The sequence below is a fragment of the Neomonachus schauinslandi genome, chromosome 8 (genome assembly GCF_002201575.2).
Source record: "Neomonachus schauinslandi chromosome 8, ASM220157v2, whole genome shotgun sequence".
Taxonomy (NCBI): domain Eukaryota; kingdom Metazoa; phylum Chordata; class Mammalia; order Carnivora; family Phocidae; genus Neomonachus; species Neomonachus schauinslandi.
In genome coordinates this window covers 5474677-5495434 of record NC_058410.1, presented here as the reverse complement: position 1 = coordinate 5495434, position 20758 = coordinate 5474677, and the positions used below count along the sequence as shown (strand labels likewise).

Sequence of the window (20758 nt, the reverse complement as noted above, 5' to 3'; positions counted from 1 at the left end):
TAATCCAGAGTGTCTTTGATTGTTAATACTAATATTTATTGAATAACAAATACATATATTTGTTAGTGTAAACCAGAAAACTGATATAAATGTGGGCAGTGTAAACCAGAAAACTGATATAAATGTGGGCAAAAAAAGGTATGTATCAAAGTTTTAGAATGCTACCTATAAAGGGAAATATTTTGTTATGTACATACATATTCATATAACTAAACAGCTGAAATGAAAGCTTCATGAAATAATATTTGTGTTTTGTCTCTGTTATGGTGTAATCTGTTATCCCATATCTATGTCATTTCTTTATTTTAAAAATTTATTTTAGAGAAAGCATGTGCACACATGTGCATGGGTGGAGGGGCAGAGGGTGAGGAAGAGAAAGAGAATCTCAAGCTCAAGCAGACTCTTCGCTGAGTGGGGAGCCTGATGCGGGGCTCGATCTCACAACCCTGAAGTCATGACCTGAGCCAAAGTCAAGGAGTTGGACGCTTAACTGACTGAGCCACCCATGTGTCCCCATTCTATGTCATTTAAAAAGTGTTGGTTGTGACTAATACTATAGAATTAATGGGTTATGACTTGTGTAGTTTTAGCAAAACTGATGCTGACTCCTGCTGTAACTTAGTTTTCAACAAACTTTTTTTTTTTTTTTTAATCTAGCACTTTCCTGGGTGCTGCGGATACAAAAATGAATTAAGGCATAGTCCAGTACTTAAGGAGCCATGTATGGAGAGAGAAATGAAATAAGAAACTGCAGTATAGTGCTTTAACTGCTGTGGCAGAGGCAGACACAGGTTAAGATGGAAGGGATCACACCATTTTCTAGCAGGTAGATGGAAATTTCTTGGAGGTTCACGTATTAAATAACCTGATAATTCCTCTGATTATAGGCTTCATTTAATGTGAAATTTAGTTCTCTTTTTCCCCCCCTGTAAATTCTAAAATGGATACTATCAAGTTCACTGGACTAAGAGATTTCTGAGTTTTTGGCATAAAAGCCAAGTTTGTAAAAGTAAATGTTAATTTTATAGATAATCTTGAAAAAATCTAAGTCTTATAAAGAGTAATATTGTGTTCTTAAATATGTCATGATGACTAGCTTTAATGACTTTATTTGGGAAATACTGTCTTTTTTCTGACTTTCTTTTACCTCCAAACCTTATATTGTGACTTATTAAGAAGGTAAAGTTAGGTAGAAGTATTATATAAGTATAAACGTTATCTATCTATGTATCTTATAATTATTTTTGACCATTGGCTGTTTGCCCAGATAGTGAAAGTTAAGCTACAAAGCAAATCATGAACTTTGAAAGAAGATGGGTACTTAATTATCTAACACTTAAAAATTATTTTGTCATTTTATTGAAATTTGGAAATATTCCGTATGTTGACTTCTTGTGGTTGATTCATTCACAATAACACTGAATATAAAAATTACAAGATTGGTTGCATTTTATCCAAAAATTAGGTTCTGTGAGTTACAGAATTGTTACAGTTTCTCCTGTGAGTGATGTAGGCTACTACGTCAGGTTGAGGAAGCGAATCTGAGTGGATGTGGTGGTTGCCTTAGAATGATTTTGCCGTTAGCAGTGAAAAATGTTTTTCTTATAGTTCTTGTGCAGCAGGCCATGGAGTGAAGCACATTTTTATAATAAAGGTGATGAATTTAATCGCAAACTGGCAGCCAAATGGAAATTGCAAACCTTGATACTGGGAGAAAATTGCCTATAAAGCAACTCTTGAGGGAACAGGCTTTAAATTATCCACCCATTTCGACATTGAGGAGAACATAGGAATCGCAGGATATTTTGCTTGGCCTGCTTAGTTCAGATGAGTGACACTTGAGCATTCTATTTAAGAGCTAAAGATGGCTTTTTTAAAGTTGCTTACGCTTTGTACGTTAAAGCCTTAACCACATAAATTTTTATATTTCATTAAATATCTAAAACATTGCTGACTTTTTATATTTCAGCACATGATTTGTCTAATGAATTGAAATCCATTTACTACATTTATGGTGATATGCTGTGTAATTTATGTTTCTGCCATTTGTATGATGAACTACAGTCTTAAAGGATGCAGAATACTCCGGGTTTATAAGTAATATTCAATTGATAGAATGTCATATAAACTGTCAGTCTTAACTGGTTTATATTGTGTTTAAACAGTTTGTATTATAAAATTTAAACACAGTGGTAGAATTTCTATTATGGGAAATCTGGGCCTTGTCAGTTTTTACTCTAGGTGACTAATGCTTGTCATTTCTTAGAATAACCTAACCCTTGATTCAACATACAGTATTCAGAGTGTTTAATCCTGAATTTTGGTATACTGTACCATGCATTTTGGAGTACACTTTCTTCCCATGGTACATATATTTGTTAACAGATATCTGTGTCCAGATTAAGAGAATTATGTGTGACTGTTGGAATGTGAGACCTATTTGAAGGTTGGTAAATATTTAAAATGAAAAATGCTAATGTAAAATATAAAAGTAATATTTCTTAGTATATGTCCTGAAACTGTTGGGTTCTAAGGTAATTGAGGATTACTTCTAGGAGGTTATTAGATTTTACTTGGGTACATAACCCTGGTTAATAAATTATATAATGTACCATGCTACCTAGAAAATTTTAATAGGAGTATAGCTGTTGTAAGTCTGTTCTCTTTACAGAATAATAGAAATGTTTAATTTTGAAGTAAATGTGGGAATTTAATATTTGGTGGTTGGAAAAAGCAAGAATAGAAGGAAGAAAAAAGTTGTGCAAATTCTCTGTATTTAGGAAACAGTTTATTGAGGTTGTGCACATGAGACTGAATGTATGAAAACCTGCAAGAAATCGTATTCTTGTTGAAGTAAGTTCCGGTTGTGATTGAAAGTACTTTCATTTAAGTTACTTTAATTGCTAGACTGATTATGATACATCCATATGAGAAGTAAGCCTCCATGTGATGTTGAAGATAAATTAGAATGCTTAGCCATCTCTGACATTTACAAAGTTTAAAATAAATCAACACCTCTAGGGGTGCCTGGGTGGGCTCAGTTGGTTAAGCGCCTGACTCTTGATTTCCGCTCAGGTCATGATCTCAGGGTCCTGAGATCGAGCCCTGCGTGGGGCTCCTCACTTAGCCCAGAGTCTGCTTGTCCCTCTGGCTCTGCTCCTCTCCCTGCTCGTGCTCTCTCTTTCTCCCTCAAATAAATAAATACATAAAATCTTGGGTACCTGGGTGGCTCAGTGGTTAAGTGTCTGCCTTCGGCTCAGGTCATGGTCCCAGGGTCCTGGGATCGAGTCCCACATCGGACTCCTTGCTTGGCGGGAAGCCTGCTTCTCCCTCTCCCGCTCCCCCTACTTATGTTCCCTCTCTTGCTGTGTCTCTCTCTGTCAAATAAGTAAAAATCTTTAAAAAAAAGTCAGTCAATACCTCTATTTTCTTATCACTGATACAATTTGGCTTAGGTAGGCTGTGGCAAGCTTAGAATTCGGAGATAGAGCCTAAAGATAAATAATCTTTAAGCTAGGCCTTTATGAGAGAAATATAGTATAATTATTTTAACTCTAATGTTCCTGATCCAGTAAATCAATATGTGGAAAGCTACATTTTCAATTTCAGGAAAAAAACTAAAAATTTTAACATATAAGATGAAGTTAGAATAAGGTATATGAATTGTATACATGTGTAAGCATTAATATATTTTAGTAATATATTTAATGTTTTATATATTATACATGTATATGAGTATAACATGTATAATTCATATATAATTTTATTGATAAAAGTGGTATATGTGTATACACATGTATATATAGTACTTATTTCATTAAAATTACCACTTTTCTGTAGCAAGATGGCTATAATTAGTTGTTTATAAGCTGCTACTAAATTCAAATTCCATAGTTACTGGTGGGAGTTTACTTTTTTAGAAGGGTTTTTTGGTGATATATTTAAATTCACATCCAAATCTATTGTGATAAAGGTGACAACTATTTTAAGTTATTAAATTAGAGTTATGCAAATATATATTTACAGGCCAAACTGTTTCCCCAATTTTTCTTCCCCCAAATTACTCATTTGAGGTTAAAGTAATCTTAAACTCTGGAAAAATGGTTAAACCAAAATAGGTCAGATCCTGATTGAAAGAGCTCTTAACCTTTTTAAAGTGTGTTCTGGGAAAGTGCTGTAGAGAATATCTGCTCCAGGTATTTAACAGTCATTTTTAATAAGCTAAATGTACTGTGGCATTTGTATTTGAGTAGTATGTAAGGTTTTCTGGAAGACATGGTTGACTGAGGAGGTGCTTAGTAAAAGTGAGTTGGAAAAATTACGCTGTATCTGTTACTTTTTACCTCCACTTTGCCATGTATGATGAGTTTACATGTGAGAAGTCATTTGCAAAGAGTATTTGTTGGTAGATGCCTTTTCTCTGTTCCTTTTATGCCTCTAGAGTCTGGGAAAAGAACAGAGTTTAGTAACAGGTATTCATTAAATCAGCAGTTATTATCTTTCAGACATCTGTCAAGATAACAGCATTTCCAGAATATATGATTTTATATCATAATTATCAGTAGTAATGATGATATGAACATACTTAAGTTTATATATCAGGCACTTTTTATAAATATATATTCATTACCTCATTTAATCTTTACAGATTCCATTTTATAGATGAAATGGAGGCAGACTGAGGTATTACAGTAGTTTTTATTAAAGATTGCATTTTCAGCAGTTTGTTTCTTTGTCATAGATTATTATTTATAATTTTGTAGTCAGCTGTTTGGTAATTTTTTTAAAAAGTAAAATGTTCTCTGACTTTTGAACTGTTACTAAGTTAGTTCTGCACAAAGACCTGGAGACTTGGAGTTTTTCTTGAGCAGCTGTAACTATAGTTGTGAGAAAGGTGATGGTCTGGTGATTGTGTCAATAGCTTGCTTTATTTGACATTGTCATTCTTTTCATAAGAGAAAAAATACAACATATTCAGAATGCAGGAAGTATGTTAAGTTTCTTTCAAAGCTCGTTCCATTTAATACTGACATTCTGAAAGTGGGTTCACTTTTTGTTAAGTCTTGATATTCTGATGTGCCTCTTACTGCAGGTTACTACTAATGCCTCAAGGCACCTGTGAATTGGCCTGGTTTCAAAGAATTTTATGGCCTTTCCACTTCCTTGCTTAAAAAAGAATGTGCTGGGGAGTGCTAATGTACATCTTACTCTTCTGTTGCCTATGAAATTCTCCAACAAAAGATGATACATATATCTTGCTATGCTTACTCTTTGTAGTAGTGTTTGGTTTTAAACCACAATTAGGGAGGAATTCATTTTTAGTGAGTGGACTTCACTTATTTTCCAGTGTGATGAGTTTTGAGTGCTGTTTGAAATAGGTTGCTTTTAGATTTTGGTTTATATCTGTAATTTTCCACTTGCCCCTGGTAAGGCAGGCCTTGGTGGAAGATAGAACTTTTGTTCTTAGAAATTCTGTTCATTACGAACTTTCCACGGAAAACTTTGTATTGGTTTTAAGAAACAAATACCTAATTTGCATAGTAACTTCCATGTCTTTAAACCTTAGTGTGGCTACTCTAAAATACACAACTGTTCATTGATCTCTGCCTTTGGGAAGTTTTTGAGTAAATGAAAAAGTACCATGAGTGAGAAAAACAGAAGCATTTGCCTGGATAATTATAGGCATTACTAAAAATAGCAGTCCAGTAGAAATGGGATTAGGAGTCAGAAAACTAAAGTTTGTAAAAAATCCTTGAGGGGGACATATGCATATATTTTAAGCATTTTTCATTTATCAGCTCCATCAACATAAATATGTATCATTAGAGTGGTAAGTATACATCATGTTTTTTTTTCTGATTTTATTCTCCTTTCCTTCATAATAATTAAAGTGAGGGTTTACATACCTAGAATCCAGTTTTCCCTAGCATGATCTTTTCTACGGTGGAATCAAAAGAAACCATAGAACTCTGGCTTACTCTTTAAAAAAAATTACTTTGTCTAGTGTTAGGTCCAGGTATTTATATCCCAGGACACTTAGCCTCATCTGTCAATCACTTCTAGCCCTCTAATCTATTTACATAGACACCAGTTCTTACTACTAGAAGAATTGCCCTGGCAGGAACCATGTTGCTTACCAGGGTCATGCTAGCACCAAACACAATGCCTGATACCATAGAAAAATAGGATATATTCAGTCAATAATTGCAGTTTGAGTATGTGCCAGAGACTCTACAAATACTATTCTAGTTGAAAGAATTTTTTCTCTGAAACTCAGAAATTTAGGTCTAGAGTTATCTTAGATGGTCCTTATAGATGATAGAGTAAATGTATACCGTGTTGTTGAACTATGTGCGGCTAGTCCCTCCAGAGCTTAAGTGAGACTTATCATTCTAGTTTTAATTTGAATTATACTGTTCTTTCTTTCCTTCATTACTGTGTATATCTCTCTACTTTTCCCTCTTTATATCTCCAATTTCTACACTCTTCTCATCTTTTTTCCTCTATTCTGTATGGCTTTTATTGTATTCTTACACTGTTTTTCCCATTATCAAGACGGGACAGTAATGTTGGAGAGACAGTGTGATATGGAGGCCTAAATTTGGATCCTGACTTTTTCACTTACAAGTTATGTCCTCTTTGGTCAAAGTGTTTAACCCCCAAATCTTAGTCTCTTAACTATAAAATGGAGATGAGAATAGTACTTGCCTGTAAGGAAATCTGTCTAGCTATACAATAAAGTGTTGACTTCCAAGGCAGACTTTGAGGGGCCACTCATTGCTTAGAAAGAAGTTAGGAAAGTTCTTCCTAAACTCTGTTTAAGAGATGCTATGCCTCCTCACTCGTTGTGTGCTACCATTACCATCACCAGTCAACTCTGTTTCATTCCCAGTCTAATACCTTGCTGTGGCATTTAAATCAGCCCTGGGAAAGGTCTAGATAACAAGGAAAATAGAGGCAGAGTAACAGTAAGCTGGATAATTTGTTTACAAGGGGGAATTCATTTTAAACTGTCTTCTATGGAGATGCCTCCTTGTGCCCTGTCTGAATGTCTGGTTGGTTTGCTTTCTAGGAGGGCTTTGTCAGACATGTCTACTCTTAGAAGACCAGTCTTGAGCTGGAATGTGAAATCCAGAAGGAGTAGGAGCTCTTTTTGAATCTGAATTTTAGCTTCCTATTTGAGGACTCCCGTTTTCCCTGAATAATTACTTCTGAGAATGTCTCTCCTTACCATATAGACCACATAACCACTGAATACAACATAATACTTCTAATATTTGTCGGACTTACTTAGATTGTTACAGGATGATAATGAGGAATAAAAGTTCAGTAAAAGCTAAAATTCTTATTTTGCGATATGAAATACATTGAGGTGCTTCTTTGAGGTCATACCTAGATGAGTACTCTACTTCAGGTATTATTTTTGCTCACTTAGTGTGTGACAGAGCAAGGTCCATGTCTGTTTTTGCATATGAGTATATCCCTAGGGCTTTTGGCCAGTACCTAGCTCATAGTAGGTATACAATACATATTTGTTGAATGCATGTATGAACAACCAATATCTTGTACCACAGATTATTAAAGACACTTAAAAAGAAACTCCCAACTGTACATAATTCAGGCCAATCCATTTTATAAACAGTTTGTACTTTTAGGAAATAAAATGGAAAAAATTTATTTTATTCTTTACCAAATAAACTTTGAACAGATTGTAAACTTTGCAGATTGTAAATATAGAGGTTATTAAAAAAAAAAAAAAAAAACCTCAAGAGGAATGAATCATTATAACCCTTTTGGAGCAGTCCTGAAAAGGGGTATTTTTTTCTTTTTGGTTAGGGTTTTTTTTTTTTTTTTTTAAAGCTAAGCCCATTCATTTAGATGCTTGTGTATTTTATCTTGTCATTTGGTCTAAAACACACCAGAGGAATTTAACACTGATAAATGAACATATGTTATTATCTAAGTGTGTTAGATGCTCACAAATCTTGAATAAATACAGCAAGCCCTTTTGAGAAGAGGAGTGCATTTCTGTTACTTTAATGGGAAGGGGAATAAGTCATGAAGCTAATAACTTCTTGATGCTTGAGTCAAGTTTCAAGCATGTTTTTGTAGCTTTGCATGTTTTTGTACTAATTGTCCTGCTAAGATTGTTCAAAAGGTGCTTTTTCCCCAAGGATACAGATCCTTGGGAATATAGCAAAAGACAAAAGCAAAGCTGTCTGTCTTTCCGGAGTTTACATTCTTATGTAGGAGACAGGCAAGAAGCAATAAATACATTCTGTGATATATTAGACAATATGGGTTCTGAGGCTACACTGAACAGGATAAAGGAGATAGGAGTGTTTTGGATGGCTTGGAGCAGGTTGTGGTTTTAAATAGGGAGATCTGGGTGGGCCTCATTGAGAAATTGATGTTAGAACAGAGATTTGAAGGGGGTAATGGAGTGAACAATGCTGCTCTCTGGGGCTTTCCAAGAGGAAGGAAGAGTCCGTGCAAAACTGTGAGGCCAGGACCTGCAGTTCCTTGTGTGGCTGTAGCTGTAGCTGTGAATGAGAGATGGGGGTTGGGGGGGGGGGGGTGGGGTAAGCTGGTTAGGAGAGTAGGTCAGAAAGGTAAGAGGGGGAGGGTAAAGGGGAGCTTCTGTGAGGACCTGGGCTTTTACACTAATTGAAACGGTAAGTCATTAGAGCATTGGTGAAATGTGGTCTGGGCAGTTTTCTAGGAGTCTGTGAGGTCCAACTATTTTCATAATAGTAAGTTATTTGACTTTTTTACTCTCATTCTCACTTGAGTTTATAGTGGAGTGTTTCAGAGGCTGTATGCTGTGTGATATTGCAAAAGATTGAATTCAGAAGAAGATATGAGGGGGAAAAAGATGAGAATTCCATTGTCTCTGTTAAGAGAGACATTTAAGCAATTTGCAAAAATAGAAAACAGTGCCTCTCCTCACTATTTTGTTTTGTTGGATAAAATGTTTTTTGTTAAAATGTAATGGGGTTTACTATTATGTTAAAGTGAATCCAAGGTAATTTAGATACTTTAAAGTTTTGATTTGTAGTTTGGTTAAGTATTAACAGGTATAACTCACAAACACAAGCCCTTTATAAAGGCTCCTTTAAGTAATTTTTTATGCGTTGAGTCCTGAGACCAAAAAATATGAGAACAACTCAATTAGAGAGTTTTGAGCAAAGGAGGGACATGTCACTTGGATTTTAACAGGCTAACTCTGGAAAATAGAGACTAGGCTGACAGGGGGAATGGTGGAAACAGGGAGACCACTTATGTTATTTCAGTGATTTAGGTGAGAAATGGATTGTGGCTGGAACTAGGGGGGTAGTGGGTAAGGGGGTCAGTGGGATTTGGGGTATATTTTTTAAAAGGTATGTAAACAGTATTTGTGGGTGGATTGGATATGATGTCTGAGAGAATGGACTTGCCAGTTTTTGAGATCAGGAGGAACAGTTTTGGGGACAGATTTAAGTGTGTCAAGATGACATGTTTAGAAGACAGTTGGATATAGGCATTTGGGAGTTCAGGAATGTCCTTGACCAGGATTTTTCTTGTATTATTTTGGTAATATTTTTATATGATAACATTTAGTTTCCATTCTAATAAATTAAACTTTTATGATCTCAGAAGAGTGCTGTATTCTGCATTTTATAAACTCATATTAAAATTGCATTCTAAGAATATTGTTATAGTAAAATGTATACTTTTAAGAGGTAGTAAAAATGTAGTAAATATAGCCAGTAGCATACACAACATTACTTAGATTTTCTGAATCTAGTTCTTTGTAAAGTAAAACAACTTTTATTTCATTAAAGGGGATCATATTAAAATACCATATTAAAGTAGTGTTTTCAGTATCAATTATGTTGACATCTGAAGGTACTGTATATGTTGCTCTTGAAACAAAATTGGAAGTTTTTAAATTCAATCTCAGTGCTTGCTATAAAGGACCTTTGGAATATCATGTACAGTAGATTGTTTATTATGGCTTAAAAAAACTCCTTAGCTTTTTTAGTATGAGGGATTTCTCATGTACATGGGCTGCTGTAACACCTGTGAATGTCATTTGACATTTGCTTCAGTTTATGGAATTAAGGTGATGTTCAGATACACAAGGGGTGCATGATTACTGATCTTCGGTTTTTTCCTCCATTGAGCTTAGGAGGAATTTGGAATACAATTGAAAAGGAAAATAAAAAATCAAAGAAATTGTTAGGTAGGAAAAGCAACCTACCTCCACCCCTCCCCCTACACAGACATAATTCCTTCAAAATTTTTGGGAGTTCTGTTTTATTTTCACTCATTTACCAAATTTCTTTTAAAGCCCTAAGTAATTTGGAGCTTGAGGAGGATAAAATACATAGGGCGGACCTCTCCTCACCTCCCACAAAAATAAATTTGTAGAGCCTGGTTATATGAGGATTTGGTGCTTTACAAAGATATTATTTAAAATAAATCCTGGTGACCATTAGTTTAGGACATTTTGAAATGTAAATTCTGGAAGGAGTAGATCTGTGGTTCTTGATTGGTTGTTGAGTTTATGCAGCCCTTTCCTGTGGGGTATTGATTACACAGAGGGCACAAAATGAGCTTCTCAGAAGAAACACGAAGGTGCCCAGACTCCTCATTGATAGAACTGATCTGGTCTAACCTGATTTTACAGAGGAGGAAACTGAGACCCAGAGGGTTAAGTTCAAAGCCACATAGCTAGATCTTGCAAGGAATCAGAAATAAAATCTAGGTTGCATAAATTCAAGGCCAATGCTTTTTTCCTTACTACGTGTGGTTATTAAGAAAGGTTCTATTCCTATAGAAAGATAGTTTATGGATTGTAGTCTTCATGTTCTTAAGGCAAATTTAAAGTACATGCGTTTTTTAAGCAGTAACTGCTAAAGAAAATCTAAAAAGGTTATTTTGAATTAAAGAGCTTATTCTTGGGCGCCTGGGTGGCTCAGTTGGTTAAGCGACTGCCTTCGGCTCAGGTCATGATCCTGGAGTCCCTGGATCGAGTCCCGCATCGGGCTCCCTGCTCGGCGGGGAGTCTGCTTCTCCCTCTGGCCCTCCCCCCTCTCATGTGCTCTCTCTCATTCTCTCTCTCTCAAATAAATAAATAAAATCTTTAAAAAAAAAAATAAAGAGCTTATTCTTAATGATTTTGAGATCCCCAGTTTTATTGGTAAGCAGGCATTTTATTTTTTCAAACACTAGAAAAGTAAGACATTTGCATGGCTTTCATTCTCTCCCATAACTATCCCCCCTCAAGGAGCATAAATAACTCTGAGGCCAAAGTAAAAACTTTATTTTGCAGCAAATTTAGACTTACACAGAAATAGAAATATAGCACAGAGGTTAATGGTAAGAACTCATATAACCACAGTACAATTAGGGGAACTGGGGAATTAACATAGATACAATATTATTAACTAATTTGCAGCTCTTATTCAGACTTCACCAATTTTCCTATTCACGTCCTTTTTCTGGTACAGGATCCAATCCAAAATCCCACACAGCAGTTAGTAGTGATGTCTCTGTAGTATCCTCCAGTCTATGACAGTGTCAGATTCTTTTATGATGCTTTTCTTGGTATTTTTGAAGATAACTGTCAGTTATTTTGTAGAATATTATTCAATTTTAGTTTGATGTTTTCTCATGATTAGATTGAGGTGTGCATATTTGGCAAGAAAACAACAAAATGACTGGCCTTTTTCAGTGTGTCATGCTAAAGGTATATATCTTATTGGCGATAGTATTTGATCACCTGGTTAAGGTAGAGTCTGCCAGGTTTCTCCACTGGATAGTTGCTTTTTTCTAGTAAATGACTTATGGGGAGATACTCTGAGCAGAAACCCTGTTTCTCATGTTTTTTCCACTAATTTTAGCAGCACCCATTGAATGGTTCTCACCTGCAATACTTACTAACGGTGATTTTCTATATCCCATCTTTTCCCTCCATGTTAATTGGAATTCTGTAAGGAAGATCTGCCACTTCTCCTTGTATTTGTTTATTCAATTATTTATATCATTGTAGTCTCATGGATATTAATCTGTTACTATTGTTATCATAAGTAAAATCTTTTAAGGCAAGCATTTATTTTTAAGAAGTTAATGTATTGAGACACTTAAACACTTCAAAGGCATATAAGAGTAAATGGTAAAAAAACCCCAAAAAACTCTCATCTACCTCTTTATGTGGGAACCCATTTTCCATTGTTATGAATTCATTTCTGTTCTTCTAGAACTATTAAAAGGGTTGGGAAAAGAGTTATTAATAAGAATTGCTAGATTCTCAAGTATTACTTTTTACCTGGATCCCAGTAGCATCTGCTGGTTTATTGTTGCATCTTCTTCAGATCTTCATTAACGGTGTTTCTTAACTAGGTTTCTTAACCTTCAGATTTAAATTTTAATACAGTGGATATTATGTAGAGGTAAGGATTGGTTTCCCCTGTGTATTTTAAAGAACTAAATGACCAGAAGGGAATATTTTTCTTAAAAAATCCTTGACATATAACATATAAAACTAAACAGGTTTAAAATGACCTTCAAACAAAATCCAATTTAAATGAGAAAGGATGCCTATTCCAATAACTTAAAAAAAAAAAATGCTTTCCCCCCATTCTGTTCTGTTCTTTGTATTGGCCTATTTTGCCTTCTTTGTATGCCAGCAGCAGGCATTCATTCATTCAGGATTGTCACTTTTCCAGGCACTTAGGCCTAGATTTCACCCACTGAAGCTGTGTTCTGTTAGCATGAAAAGAGGAGGGCTGCAGTCTTTTTTGCAGTCAATAGTAAAGCAGTGGACTGAACTTGTTAGAGCACGGCTGGCAGTAAACTAAAAGTTGGTTTGTTCCATTTTCCTATTTTCCATTCTCTAATTACCATCTCCTAAAGTAAGTTTTAAGGGCTTCTTATTCCAGAAAGTCTTTTATGAAACTTTAAATAAAAGCTGGTTGGTCTTGCTGTGACACTGGATCAGTTCTTAAATTTCTGAGTACTGTTTTTTTTTCCTTTGTCTGTTTCTTTCATAAAGTGGGTATTTTATCTACTTCACATTATGGTGAAAATCAGGTAATAATTCATATATAAAGTATTTTAGCCTGGTGGAGGGTGCTCATGTTAAAAAAATAAGTCTTTGTAGTTTATTTTTATAGTTGGGACTTAATCCTTTTAATTTTATATAGGGAATCCAATATTATATACAACATTTTGACTTAAAGTACTTCCTAACATTGTAATGAAAATATCCTTACTATTTTACAAAAGTTAAAAAAAATTCTTATGTGAATCTAATGTGAAAGCCAAATAGTCCCTGTAAATCCATCTTCCAGAGATGATTACTCTTAATAGTTATATTTTTTGACTTCTCTATGTGTCTATCAAAAAATATATGTACTTAGTATAAATTGAATCATATAATAGACATTATTTTCTATAACCTTTGAGAGAGCTTTTCCAGGGAGGTGCAGCTACTGTTAAATGCCTTCTGTGATACAAAACTGCTGCTGAGAGCAGTTATGGAAGTAGGGTAGACATTTTTATAAGACCTTTGCTGTTTCATGTTTTTTATGTGAAATTTATCTACAACTTTACAAAATTATTAATTAAATTGCCAAAGCAGTTCAAAGGAGAGCTATGATGTTAAATCTAATTTTGTAGTTTTTCTTTTTTTGCTTATAGTTGTGAGTTTAGCCCCCCAAGTCAGGTTCCATTAGAGAATTATTGATAGCTTGATTTTTTTTTTTTTGCCAGTTTCCAAGCAATTTTCTCAAAATTAAATCAGTTTTACTTGGTTATTTAAGTAATCTAAACACATTTTACTAAATGTTGTGTAGTCTCTATTGACCTGCGTTTTAAATTATTTTCTTTCTGTACCTTGGGGGTGTGGCTTTTAAAAATAAGTACAGTGAAGTTATGTTATTTTTGGTCTGCTCAAAATATCTTCAAAACTTTCCCTGAATTAGAGGTTACTTTTTACAAAAGAGATCTTTTTTCCCTTTAAGTACTTAACAGCCACCACCTTAAGTGGTGTTTGGTTATAAATAGACTCCTAATATTACTCTTTTAAGATTTAGTAAGTTTCATGTAAATAGAGACTAGGAATTTGTTAATTAAGACCTAAAATAACTAAAATCTTCCTTTGCTTTTAGGAACATAAAAAGTGAGGAAATAATAGAGCCTATTTAAAGTGCCAACTGAAATGATGAAAGCTGTCATTTTAACTTCACTTATAAAATTTTTACTAGGTACATCAAAGCATATATTTTTATAAATAAGTGGCTCTTATTTCACTGAATAAATTAATGGAAAACATTAATTTTAAAAATGAGGCAGTAATGGTCAAATGACAATGTAACATTTTCATTTCTTTCTGTATTTTAGGTCCATCTGTCTTATAATGATAATTCTTTTTGCTGGATTTTAAATGTAAGGCTCAAAGAAAAAGCAAATAGCTGCCCAAATAAAATGTATAGTTGTATAATAGCAGCGAACCAGTTGAACAATTGGAATTAGCTACCACAACACTGGGTATAAAATACGTTTTTTTTTTTTTTTTTAAAGATTTTATTTATTTATTTGACAGAGAGAGAGATAGCGAGAGCAGGAACACAAGCAGGGGGAGTGGGAGAGCAAGAAGCAGGCTTCCTGCCAAGCAGGGAGCCCGATGTGGGACTCGATCCCAGGACCCTGGGATCATGACCTGAGCCGAAGGCAGATGCTTAACGACTGAGCCACCCAGGCGCCCTAAAATATGTTTTATATGAAAATGTGTTCAGTGTTTTAAAAAGTTGTCTTTTAATTTGTATTGTTAAAATCCTGAAAATAATTTTTTCATGCAATTTTATTTTTATATTTTATTATTTGTATATTATTAATAGCTATTTTGTGTACTGCTGAGCCAGTAAATATTTTTCATATTTCATTTCTTAATTTTTATTTTCTTAGTTTAAGTTTGTTGAAAAAATTCTAAACCAGTAAGTAAAATAGGGTTATATTCTAGTCTTTATCCAATCTTCCAATATTTCGGTATTGAATTTATACAGAGCCATTATCTGTCTGTCTTGGGAAATAACTACTTAACTTTATAATTTAGATTTCTCAGCCTTTATTTTTCTATTCTCTAATAGTTCTTCAAGTTATCCTTATTTCTGATATTTTACTTTTCCACAGAGAGGTTGATATGTTAGTTAATCCAGTAATTCAGATTTTTAAAAAATGTACAAAATTTTAAGGGGGCAGAGGGTGGGATGCACTTACAGTAAGTAATTCAGATATAATAAAAGTAGTGGTGATAAAGAGCTAAAGGCAAAAATGAGCTGAGCCTTATGAAATGTTAAGATTTTAAAGCAAAGCTTTTAGGTTTTGGTGAGTTAGGTAAATTAGGGGAAAAGGTGATGTAGTATTAACAGTATGTTAACAGTATTAACATAGAACAGAACTGTGCAGTGACTATTTTCCCTCTTAGGAGCAGAATTTACTGACTGATAATTGAGTTTTAGTTCGTAAAAGGGAAAAATCAAGATCATTAAAGCAGAAAACTGTAAGGAGACGGTAAGTAGTATGACTGAAACAAGTTTTCAGTCTTTTTTTTTTTTTTTTAAGATTTTTTTTATTTGACAGAGAGAGACACAGTGAGAGAGGGAACACAAGCAGGGGGAGTGGGAGAGGGAGAAGCAGGCTTCCCGCGGAGCAGGGAGCCCGATGTGGGGCTCGATCCCAGGACCCTGGGACCATGACCTGAGCTAAAGGCAGACACTTAATGACTGAGCCACCTAGGTGCCCCGAACAAGTTTTCAGTCTTAAACAAAAGTAGTTTTCAAGATATGGAAATTTGAAAAAATGTCATTAAACTGTCATTGTCAAATATCAGTTCTAGAAAACATGGAAAATGAGAGGACCCTGACTGCTGGAAATTTCTCTTAAGGAAGAGAAATTATGTTAGCTGTACACTGGCTGGCTTCTTTTTGTGGTTAAGCCTCCCCTCACTATTTTATCTAAAGCAATCTAGTTACTCATTGTTTCACATAATTACTCCTAAAAGCTGAAAGATTTGTATTCTAAACTTGATGGTACAACCTGTAGAATCCAAAACAGATTATTTCCTGTTTAAACTAGTGGATCCAAAGGGGGGTTTGGGTCCTAGTGTGGCTTGAGATTTCATCAGATAGTTGATAAGGTATGCCTGTATTTCAGTATGCAAGCTGCAGAAATATGTGCACTATGAAATTGCAGTTAGTTGGATCCTTGACTCAGAATAGCCCTCCCTAAAGGATGTTAACTGATAGATTAACTTTCTGAAGGGATTTGTCTAGTAGAAAACAGCCAGGAAAAAAAATTTAAATCACCTATTGTATTGGTGTCTAAACAAACAGATGTGGAAGTATGGAATGGTGGACTCAACATTTGAGTCAGGTGATATGCTCATCAAAGAAAGAAAGGTGTTCTTAAACACACTGTGGACTTGGAGTGTTTGTGACTGGAGGTAAGCAGCCTGTCTGCATTCTCCTCATTTTCAGGGAAGGATGTGTGTGGTATAGGACTTTCCATATTAAGGAGCATAGATAAATGGGGTGTGTCTAAGTGAGAGGGTATAAAACCATGTTATTATATAGCTCAGAGAAGAGGATACTTAGATCTAAAACTGTTTTAAGTATTTTTGTCATGGGAACAAGGCGTTGGATCTGTTTTCAGACCTTTGGAGTGTTGAGTGGGGGGAAGTGGGAGAAATTTTAGGAATGATTTTGATTCAGTAAAATTTGTAAACTTTAATAACTTCAGAGATGTCTAAAACGAGTTGTCTTGACAGTAGGGATTTTGGGGTTATTTTAGTGGGAATTTTTATACTAGGTGATTAAACAAATGGTTCTGAACTTTTAGTCCTCCGAACCACTGTTGTAGATTGGTGAAGGTAGTGTGGAGATGAGACATTTGAGCATTATCATGCAATGTTTGATACAACGAAAGTTTATACAGTTGATTCTTGAACAATGCAGGGAGTCGGGGGCACTGATGCCCCTCATGGTCAAAAATCCATGTTTAACTTTTGATTCCCCAAAACGTTAACTACTAATAGTCTACTGTGGACTGGAAGCCTTACCAATAATATAAACAGTCGATTAACACATTTTGTATGCCGTATGTATTATATATTGTATTCTTACAATAAAAGTTAGCTAGAGAGAACATTTTAATAAGAAAATCTTAAGGAAGAGAAAATATGTTGACAATACCGTACTGTATTTAACAACAAAAAAAGATACTGTACTGTATTTAACCAAAAAAAAAAAAAAAATCCAGGACTTACATACTACAAAATCTTACATACATACAAATAAATGTATGTAGTACATTATAACTATGTACTACATAGTAGTATGTAGTGGACCCTTGTAGTACAAACTCTGTTGTTCAAGGGTCAGCTGTATAAAATATATTAATTATGAAGCACTTCTATGTTTCATAAATGAACACCTGTAAATCCACCACTTAAAAAGGAACTAGAGCACTACCCATATCCATGACATGTTTCTGTAATATTTTGGCCATGATTAGATCAACTTGATGGTATAACATTAACAAAGACCTCTGATTGCCAGGACTTACATACTACAAGCTTTGGAGACAAAACTTTTTAAAATGTGGGGTTAGGGGACAAGATAATAAATGGGGTCCTTGCATACTAAGGTTGGAAAACAATGGATTTAGTTGAATCATTCAGTAAGCAAACCTCTAATTATATGAGGTAAAGTTGCAGAGAGGTTAAGTAAGAGACTTATCTAAAATCACACAGTTACTGTTAGAACTGGAATCAGAACTTTTTTTTTAAGATTTATTTTTTATGTAGTCTTTATACCCAGCATGGGGCTTGAACTTAAACCCCGAGATCGAGTTGCACGTTCTATCAGCTGAGCCAGCCAGGTGCCCCAGAACTTGTTTTGACTTGAGTCTTGTAAATAACATAGCAAAAAGTGCTAGTGTGATTTCCTGGTTAGAAAGGTGCTGTTGATACAGGTAGTACTCAGCTGGTTAGACCCCTACAATGAGTAAGATTATAAGATCTTTGAGCACTAGGACTTGGTCATCTTTTCATCCCCATCAGTACAGTGTTGCTTATGATTTGTATTATTGAGTGATGTATCTGAGACTAAAAGAAACATGGTAGAAAGACTTTTTATCTTAAGAAAAGTATAATTTATAATTACATTGTACCTTTGCCTCACATACTGTCATTAGAAAAGAAAGGTCAGAGTTTCTTTCCTCTTGACTTCTTTCTTGACCTTAACAACCTGTGGCAGATTTGATGGTCCTGCTTTGTGCTACCACCGTCTCTAATCTATGCCTCTTACTGTTTTTCTACTTTAGAGTATCTGTTTATATATATCCCATATGAGACTAACTTCTTTGAAAGCTTGAAACCATGACTTGTTTAACTTTAATGCCTTAGAACCTAGCTCATTTACCCACCCATCTGCCCAGTCCACTGAGTATTAACATAAGGCCCACTGTATTCAAGGCACTATTCTAGGAGCTGGGGCTACAGTGGTTAGCAGAATCTCACAGAACTTTGTTATTAATCAGAGAATCACATTAATATTTATAGAAGTACAAATACATTTAAATGGTAAATGTATCTTCTATTTTATCATCTAAGTGGATATGTGGTCATTGATTATTGTAATATTTATGTATTTTTTAATTTAGTCATCTGAATTTTCATACAGCTCTTGGTTTTTCTAAGTTTGACAAACTTGTTTACCTGGAAATATGTTGTTTTCTTTTTTATTCTTTTGTATTACTCTGGTTACAGATTTTTTAATATTGAACTCTTGCATTCATGGTATAAATTCCACTGCCTTCGTGCGTTACTCATTTGGTATGCTGGTGGAGCCTATTTAGTATGTCTGCATTTATATTTATAAGCAAATTTTATCTATTGTTTTCCTTTATGCTATTATCAGGATTTTTATACCGGCATTATTAACAAGAATTAAGCAGTTTCTGAAGAGGAAATTTAAATGTAATAAATTAATATTGAAAAGTGCTTTTATATAGAGACCTGGACTAAAGGATATATGCATAATTTTAATTAAATTTCCCTAATGTCCTTTGGTTAATTACTTGCTGTAATTATGTAATTATGTAAACAGTTATTTATGTTTAAATTATTATTTGGTGGTTGAAAACTTGATTGGAGAATTGCTGTCGCATGCTAATATAAAATAAACAATAGTTTGATATTGGGCATGTTTTATACTATTATTAGTATTTAATAAGTATTATTAAAGTACTATTAAAAAGTAGTAGTATTAAAAGAAGTAGTATTAAAGATTTAAGTAGTATTAAACTAGTATTAAAAAGAACTTAAGGAATGAAGTCTTGCCTTTATAATGTAGTTAAATCCAAGGTACCTTCTTTTGACTTTTTAAATTTCGTTTGCTGTTCAGAGATGCACATTTGGTAAGCTTTGACAAGCAAATTGTTTAAGAGATAAGATGTGTTACAAAATGAATGTTGCCATTGTTGAAGCAGAAAATGTATTGTAATACAGTATTTTCACTGATTTAAGACTAACTGGGTAAGAACACCTTTGATCATGGCTTTTTGCTGTGTTGGGTTTTATTTAGCAAAGTGATATAAATAACTAGTTAAGAAAATTGAAGTGTGCATTTATATTTCATAGTTCCTTATAGCAGTAGATTGAAATTCCATGTTTGGAAGGCAGTCAAAATACATTATAAAAATAAAAGGCATTTTACTTTTAAATACTAATGGACACAGCCTCTTCCCCAAGGAGGATGTAATCTGTAGCATGGAGAGAGAGTTATAGAGGCATCCAGCTAATTTAGTAATGACAACCCTTATTAGACAGTAGGTTCTAATGGGCAGGGGTCTATCCTCTAAAACATTGTGGAAGCTTTAATAAAGAATTTTTGAAAGAATTGATTTCTTTGTGCAAGTCTTGATTCATTGGATTTCTTATATTTTTTCTTATAAGAAGTATATTTATATACTTGGGAACTGTCCTAATAATTTTTTAAAGGTCATTGACTTTAGGTACCTACTTTTCTTCTTTCATTTCATTCATTAATGTGATGTAGTTTGTAGTCTCTGTAAACCATCTTTTCCTTGAAACTTCTCTGATCACCAGTGGCTTAGTGGTTAAATCCAAGGTACCCTCTTTTGCTCTTTACCTTACCATACTTTTGTGGAATTTGACACTGTTGATTACCCTATTCTTGGTTCTGTCATTCTTCAGCTTCTTTGACACCTCTCTTTCCTACTCTTATCCACCTTCATTTCTTCGTGGTTTGGATCTTCTTTGCTTTATTCCTTAAATGTTGCTTTTTCTAGGATTCATTCAGTCCTCCTTTCTCCCTCTGTCTTCTCTAAGACATCTTTTCTGTTCCTGTAGCTTTCACTAACATACTTGTGTATCAAACTCAGACTTCTGCTGAACTTAAAATCTGTGTTATCCATTGGACATCTGTTTGGATATTTCAGAGATACCTAAAATAGCTAAGGAAGTAATCGTAATCCAGTTCAAGATCTCATTCAGACAGATTAGTTCTGAAGTATAAAAGAGCCATTGTTATTAGTTTTGTCTGGTAGGCATTCTTACTTGATTAAAGCTCTTATTTGGAATGACTGGCCTCATTTAAGCATGGAGAAATTAAGTAAAATAACAGATATATCAAATAAAGGGTAAGAGCTTGGGCTCTGCAGTTAATTTAAATAAAATATAGGGGCGCCT

At 34.3% G+C, this 20758-nt stretch overlaps 1 protein-coding gene across 1 annotated transcript in view; it reads left to right on the top strand.

Moving 5' to 3' along the window:
* QKI (QKI, KH domain containing RNA binding) overlaps positions 1-20758 on the top strand; it is a 152072-nt gene that overhangs the window by 14350 nt on the left and 116964 nt on the right. The gene's annotated exons all lie outside the window — the stretch shown is intronic.